Genomic DNA, 7,919 nt, shown 5'->3' on the forward strand with positions numbered 1-7,919 from the left:
CCCCAGCATTCTTGAGTCCAAAAGACATCACTTTATAACAAAATGTGCCCCACAATGTAATAAAAGTAGTCTTTTCCATATCTTCTGGCGCCATCTTGATCTGGTTATACCCCGAAAAACCATCCATGAACGAAAACAGTGAATACTTGGCTGTATTATCAACCAGGGTGTCGATGTGTGGTAATGGGAAATCGTCCTTTGGGCTTGCGCGGTTCAAATCTCGATAATCGACACACATCCGAACTTTACCATCCTTCTTAGGCACCAGTACAATGTTTGTTGTAAGATCCTTGAAAAATATTTGTAAGTTAAATACTAGATAAAAAAAAAAAAAAAAAAAGTGAATAGTAAATTGTGAATAGTAAAAGGTGAATAGTAAAAAGTGAAGAGTAAAAAAAAAAAAAAAAAAAAAAAATAAAATAAAATATTTTTGGAAAGGATAAGTGTTCCACGTAGCTTTGAGATCAGAATTTATCAAATTGCAAATAAAAAATTATTTTTGTAATAGTAAAATGAATAAAAAAATGAATAAAAAAATGAATAGTTAAAATGAATAGTAAAAATGAATAGTAAATTTTTTTTTGCTATAAATAGCCAAGGGGGGGAGGCTGAAAATTTACACCAAAGAACTTAGAAAATTTTTGAGAGAAGAGAGTGGGAAGAATTTCAAAGGGGATATTCTGGAAGTTTTCAGAGGACGAGGGGATTAAGTCTGTAATAGAGGTAAGGGGAGCTAACTTTGAGTATTTCCTTTTGTATTATCTTGAGTCTTGGATATGCTATATTTTGTTTTTTCTGATCTTATATCTTGAATATGGAGTATTTTGTTTCTGTATGATCTTAAATTTTAAATGAGAGTATACTTTGTGTTGATATCCAAGTGTGATAGTTGTAAAATGTAATGTTGATTATGTTATGCCACTTGTATGTTATCAGTTGTTTATTTTTTTGTATTTTGGAAGGATTAGAAATTGTCTAACCGGCTCTGCCAGATTCAATTTCTTGTTTCCCCAAACATTCTATTGTTTTCGTTATTTAATTTTATTGTATTTTGGAAGGATTAGAAATTGTCTAACCGGCTCTGCCAGATTCAATTTCTTGTTTCCCCAAACTTTCTATTGCTTCAGTTATTTATTTTATTGCACTTTTGGAAGGATTAGAAGTTGTCTAACCGGCTCTGCCAGATTCAACTTCTTGTTTCCCCAAACTATTTATTGCTTTACTTATTTATTTTATTGCATTTTTGGAAGGATTAGAAGTTGTCTAACCGGCTCTGCCAGATTCAACTTCTTATTTCCCCAGACATGTATTGTTCTTGTTATTTAATTATATTGTATTTTGGGATGGATTAGAAGTTGTCTAACCGGCTCTGCCAGATTCAACTTCTTGTTTCCCATGAATTTTTATATTAAGATTATTCTTATGATTGTCAAATATTGTATTCTTCTATGACCATTTATAGTAATATCTTATTATGGGTAATTGTTTATAATTATCTTGTATGAATTCTATCATGAATGAGTTTCTTGGCTGAAATTGATCTTGTTGGAAGGTCTGGAGTAAGGATTCTGTAATAACTTGTATATGAGTATTAAATAGATGTAGTGATACTATTTGAGGTTGTTGTAAGAGGAAGTAAAAATATTAAAATTAGGCATTTTAGATTTAGAGCATAAGCGAACAAGGTAGATAATTTAAATAAATAAATTGTTAATTATTGAAGGCCTCCCTTTGTTGGTAGGATAGAGGAACCTTAAAAACCTGAGTTGGCACATCCCTGATCATAGAGCAGCCCTGGCCTGGTCCAGTCAGTTGTGACTAGTCATATGTGTTGGCGTCGAAGGTGAGTTTGATGCGTTCAGACATCTGGGTCCTCTCCGGTGACCAATTGGGGTAAAGAAAGATCTCTAATAGGATGAAATTAAAATAAAATAAGTTAATTGGAGATGCATAAAGTTATCATGGTAAAAACTTCATATATATTTTATTTATCGTTACATTGAGCTCAGACTTTAATACGTAGTGGCTAAGATATGATGAAATGTTTTGGCTGATCTATGAATCTTTAATTGGTGAAAATATGTTGAGTTATACTCGTTATGGTCAAAAATGAGTTTATAATATGAAGTATGATAGCTGGCGATATGTTTAATTTATTGACACGAAAATAGGTTATTGTCAAATTATGATTAGAGAATGAACATGATTGAGTTATGTGGAGAAGAGGTTATGAATTGTTGATTTGATGAAATGTTGGAGTGGATAAGAGAGTATGAAATGTTGATGTGATGAAATGTTGGAGTGGATATAAGAAATTATTGCTTATGAAATGATGTTTCCTACGGGAAGTAGTATGTTCGGTTATACCATGAGAGCTTGGTATGAACAAAGTAACACCTGAGGTTAATGAAAGCAGGCAGCAAGTGGTCTGACCATAAGGCTTTGACATAAATATGTGGTTCATAAGTTTTATAGAAGCAGGCAGAGAGCGGTCTGACCATAAGGCTTCAGAGAGTAAGACATAGTATACAGGTGAGGCTTAAGGAAGCAGGCAGAAAGCGGTCTGACCATAAGGCTTCGTGAGTAAGCATAGTATAAATTGTAAGGTTTATGAAATTGAGGAAGATGATTTTGATAATGATGAATTAATGACATCGGGGTAATGATATTTGAGTAATTGTAGAAATAAATGATTAAACTATTCTTATTACAAGTTTAATGATTGATTTGATATGGTTGGCTTACCCTTATTTGTTTATGCTATGATCATATAACTCATGTTATATGTGATTAGATAATGTTGCAGATGTGGTTGAAAAAGCTTAGAGATGAGAGAGATGCGGGGAAAACCTTTCATGGATTTTTGTAAAAAGAATAAATTTGTATTGGGAAGATTATGTTGTGTAAAATTTAAAAGTTGAAATGTCAACGGTGAAGACTATATTGTTTAAAGTTTGTAAGTTTGGTATTGTACTTTGGAGTAATTGAAATAAAGTTTGATTGTTTATATGAGATATCGAATTAATTTAGTCTCTACTATCAGTAATACCCTTTAAAATATTTGGGTGTTACATTATGGTATCAGAGCAATGGTTTTCGAAAGTATTTTGGGACTATGGGGAGTGAAATTATTATTCTTAGTAAAACTATTAATTGTTATGATGAAAACGACTATTGGAGGAAATTGATATCATATGCTAAATTGTATTGTTATCTTTTTGAAGAAATCATTTAAACTCGACAAAGATGCAGCAACAACAAGTTGATCAAGTACCTCAAAATCATTCTAGTTTGAATGACTTCTTAAGGCATGATCCAACTAAATTTAATGGGGAGGCTACTCCGGATGAGGCTGACTCTTGGCTAAGGCAGAACGAGAAGATTTTTCGGGTAATAACTTGCTCAGAAGAACAAAAATTAACTTATGCATCATTTCTTTTGGTGGGGGAGGCTGAATATTGGTGGGAAAGTATGCAACAGTTGATGACGGTTCGTGGTGAGGCTGTGAATTGGGAGAACTTTAAGATAAGGTTCTTGGAAAAATATTTTCCAAACAGTGCAAAATTTGCAAGGGAGGCGGAGTTCCTGACCTTACAACAAAGGAGGTTATCAGTACAAGAGTACGTAGTAAAATTTAATTATCTCTCGAGGTTTTATACTCAGAATATCACAGAAGAATGGAGATGTCGAAAATTCGAGGGAGGACTAAGGCATGAACTGAAGAAGGTACTTATGCCATTGGAAATACAAGAGTTTCCAGCATTGGTAGAGAAAGCCAGAATGATAGAATTATTGGAGTTTGATCCAAGTAGAGTTTCCAGACTTGCCAAGGGAGAATCTTCAATGAAATTCAACAAAAAACCTTATGAAAAACCACAATTATCATATCGAGGAACAGTGAAGTGTTTTGAGTGTGGAGGAGCACATTTCAGACGTGACTGCCCTAAACTTATTGGGGAAAAAGTTGAAGGGAAGAGATGTTTCATCTGCAATGATCCGGGACACTTTGCTAATGTTTGTCCAAAGAAAAAGAAGGTGGGAGAACCACAACAACAAGATTCTGCTGAAGTAAAGCCCCGGGCAACAGGGAGAGTATTCGCAATGTCTGCAGAAGAGGCTACTAAGCCAGGTACATTAATCTTACACACCTGTATGTTGTTAGGAGAATGCGTATATGTTTTGTTTGACTCTGGAGCCACACACTCCTTTATATCCCTAGCATGTTTAGAAAGACTCGGATTACCGATGCTTGATCTAGGGTGTGAATTAGTAGTTTCTACACCAGCATCGGGACCAGTTACGACCAGTTCAGTCTGTGTCGGATGCCCGATCCAAATTGCAGGACGCAAGTTCAAAGTGAACTTGATCTGCTTACCCCTTCAAAATCTAGACATTATTTTGGGAATGGATTGGTTGACTGCCAATCACGTTCTTATTGACTGTGGGAAACAAAAGATAGAGTTTCTAAATTTGAACGATTTAGAACTAAGCTCAACTCGAGTCGTTGCGAAGGATATCAAAGATGGAGCTACCTGCTTTGTGGTGTTAGCTCAGGAGAAAAGAGAGAATACTGAAGAACAAATCATCGGAATACCTGTGGTAGAAGAATATGTTGATGTTTTTCCAGAAGAAGTACCAGGTTTACCACCTAGTCGAGAGATCGATTTCACAATAGATCTAATGCCTGGAGCTGGCCCAGTTTCTATGGCTCCATACAGAATGGCTCCTGCCGAAGTAGTAGAGTTGAAAAAGCAAATCGAAGATCTGCTGGAGAAGAAGTTTATCCGTCCAAGTGTGTCTCCATGGGGAGCTCCGGTATTGCTGGTGAAGAAGAAGGATGGAAGTTCAAGGTTGTGCGTGGATTATCGACAGCTGAACAAGGTTACAATAAAGAACAAATATCCTTTGCCAAGAATCGATGATCTATTAGATCAGTTGAGAGGAGCAGAGGTGTTTTCAAAAATTGATCTCAGATCTGGGTACCATCAGATTCTGGTCAAGACGGAAGATGTGCAAAAGACGGCTTTCAGATCTCGCTACGGACACTTTGAGTACGTGGTAATGCCGTTTGGCGTGACGAATGCTCCAGCGATTTTTATGGACTACATGAACAGAATATTTCGGTCATGTTTAGATAAGTTCGTGGTAGTATTTATAGACGATATTCTTATCTATTCAGAGAATAAGGAAAAGCATGCAGAACACTTGAGGGTGGCGTTGGAAATTTTAAGAAAACATCAACTGTATGGGAAACTGTCAAAGTGTGAGTTCTGGATAGAGAAAGTACAATTTTTGGGTCATGTGATTTCTGCTCAAGGAATCTCAGTGGATCCAGCAAAGGTGGAAGTTGTGCTAAAGTGGGAGCGGCCGAAAACTGTAACTGAAGTACGAAGTTTTGTAGGATTAGCCGGTTATTACCGACGTTTTGTTGAAGGGTTTTCCAAGATTGTAGGTCCTCTAACTCAGTTAACTCGTAAAGATCAACCATTTCTGTGGACTGACAAGTGCGAAGCCAGTTTTGAGGATATGAAGCAACGACTAACGTCAGCACCAGTATTAATCATTCCAGACTCTAGCAAATCTTTTGAGGTGTACTGCGATGCGTCATATCAAGGATTGGGGTGCGTCCTAATGCAAGAAAGGAGACCTGTAGCTTATGCATCTAGGCAGCTAAAGGCGCATGAGAAGAACTACCCAACGCATGACATAGAACTTGCAGCAGTAGTATTTGCATTAAAGACATGGAGACACTACCTCTATGGGGCAAGTTTCCAAGTTTTTAGTGACCATAAGAGTCTAAAGTATTTGTTCGATCAAAAGGAGCTGAACATGCGACAAAGAAGATGGATGGAATATATGAAGGACTATGATTTCGAGCTTTTATATCACCCAGGAAAAGCCAATGTGGTAGCAGATGCATTGAGTAGGAGACAAGCTCAGATAACAACAATGATGGTGAAGGAATTAGAACTGTTAGAAAAGTTACGTGATATGAACTTGGGGTTGCAGTTAACCCCAGATCATATATGGTGTGGTCATTTAGTAATCACTAGTGACTTCTTAGAACAAGTGAAGGTTGAGCAGTCGATGGATCAAGAGTTGCAGCAAAAGATCAGGTTGTTGGACACCGATCAAGTTAAGGACTTCGTTCTAAGTAAAGATGGCATCCTTCGATTTAAGAACAGAGTGTGTATACCTGCAAAGAGTGAATTAAAACATTTAATTTTAGACGAAGGCCATAAAAGTCGTCTTAGCATACATCCAGGTATGACTAAGATGTATAAAGACCTGAAAGAGTCATTTTGGTGGAATGGAATGAAGAGGGATGTGGCCGAGTTTGTAGCAGCCTGCTTGGTGTGTCAGAAGGCAAAAGTGGAGCATCAAAAACCGGGAGGGATGTTACGACAGTTAGACATTCCTCAATGGAAGTGGGACAGTATCTCGATGGACTTTGTAACACATTTACCAAAATCATCAAAAGGTCACGATTCTATCTGGGTTATCGTTGATAGACTAACCAAGAGCGCTCACTTTTTGCCCATTAATCAACGTATGTCTCTAGAAAAGCTGACGGAGTTATACATCAGGGAAGTAGTGAGGTTGCATGGAATACCTACAAGCATTGTGTCAGATAGAGATCCAAGGTTTACTTCAAGGTTTTGGCAGACGCTACAGAAGGCTCTGGGAACGCAGTTGAGGATGAGTTCGGCTTATCACCCTCAGACTGATGGTCAAACAGAAAGGACTATTCAGTCTTTGGAGGATTTGCTAAGAACTTGTGTATTAGATCATCTTGGAAGTTGGAATGAGATACTACCATTAGTAGAATTTACTTACAACAACAGTTATCATTCCAGTATTGGTATGCCACCATATGAAGCTTTATATGGAAGAAGATGTAGAACCCCGTTGTGTTGGTTTCAAGATGGGGAAGCACTAACAGTGGGACCCGAGCTATTACAGCGAACCACAGAAAAAATAAAATTAATCCAAGATCGGATGAAAGCAACTCAAAGTAGACAAAAGTCATATGCCGACAAAAGAAGAAGACCGTTAGAATTTGAAGAAGGAGATCATGTATTCTTACGAGTAACACCAACTACAGGAGTCGGGAGAGCTATCAAGATGAGGAAACTGACACCAAAATTTCTCGGACCGTATCAGATTCTCAAAAAGATTGGGCCAGTGGCTTATGAGGTAGCATTACCACCTGGATTGGCAAATTTGCATAACGTTTTTCATGTATCCCAACTAAGGAAGTATATTCCAGATCCAAAGCATGTGTTAGAAGTTGATGAAATTCAGGTCAAGGAAAATTTAACAATGGAAGTTGGACCAGTGCGTATACTAGATGTTCAAATGAAAAAGCTAAGAGGGAAAGATATTCGCACAGTAAAAGTACTTTGGAATGAAGACACACAGGAAATGACTTGGGAATTGGAAGAATTTATGATAAAGGAATATCCATATCTCTTTTGTAAGTAATCTTTTGTTAGATAGTCTTTGTTTAAATAAATAATTTTCGAGGGAGAAAATAATTGTTGTTGGGGAGATTGTAAGATCCTTGAAAAATATTTGTAAGTTAAATACTAGATAAAAAAAAAAAAAAAAAAAAAAAAAAAAGTGAATAGTAAATTGTGAATAGTAAAAGGTGAATAGTAAAAAGTGAAGAGTAAAAAAAAAAAAAAATAAAAAAAAAAAAAATAAAATATTTTTGGAAAGGATAAGTGTTCCACGTAGCTTTGAGATCAGAATTTATCAAATTGCAAATAAAAAATTATTTTTGTAATAGTAAAATGAATAAAAAAATGAATAAAAAAATGAATAGTTAAAATGAATAGTAAAAATGAATAGTAAATTTTTTTTTGCTATAAATAGCCAAGGGGGGGAGGCTGAAAATTTACACCAAAGAACTTAGA

The 7,919-nt window shown here is 36.1% G+C and overlaps 1 long non-coding RNA gene across 1 annotated transcript; it reads left to right on the forward strand.

Annotated features, from left to right (window-relative positions):
• Positions 1-408: 408 nt before the first annotated feature.
• LOC148201660 (uncharacterized) lies at positions 409-3,014 on the forward strand. The gene is made up of 2 exons (XR_015784906.1): positions 409-723; positions 2,795-3,014. It is a non-coding gene; the product is annotated as an uncharacterized LOC148201660 (long non-coding RNA).
• Positions 3,015-7,919: the final 4,905 nt, after the last annotated feature.

Source organism: Vigna umbellata, chromosome 3, assembly GCF_029865625.1.
Source record: "Vigna umbellata cultivar VRB3 chromosome 3, Vumbellata_1.0, whole genome shotgun sequence".
NCBI lineage: Eukaryota > Viridiplantae > Streptophyta > Magnoliopsida > Fabales > Fabaceae > Vigna > Vigna umbellata.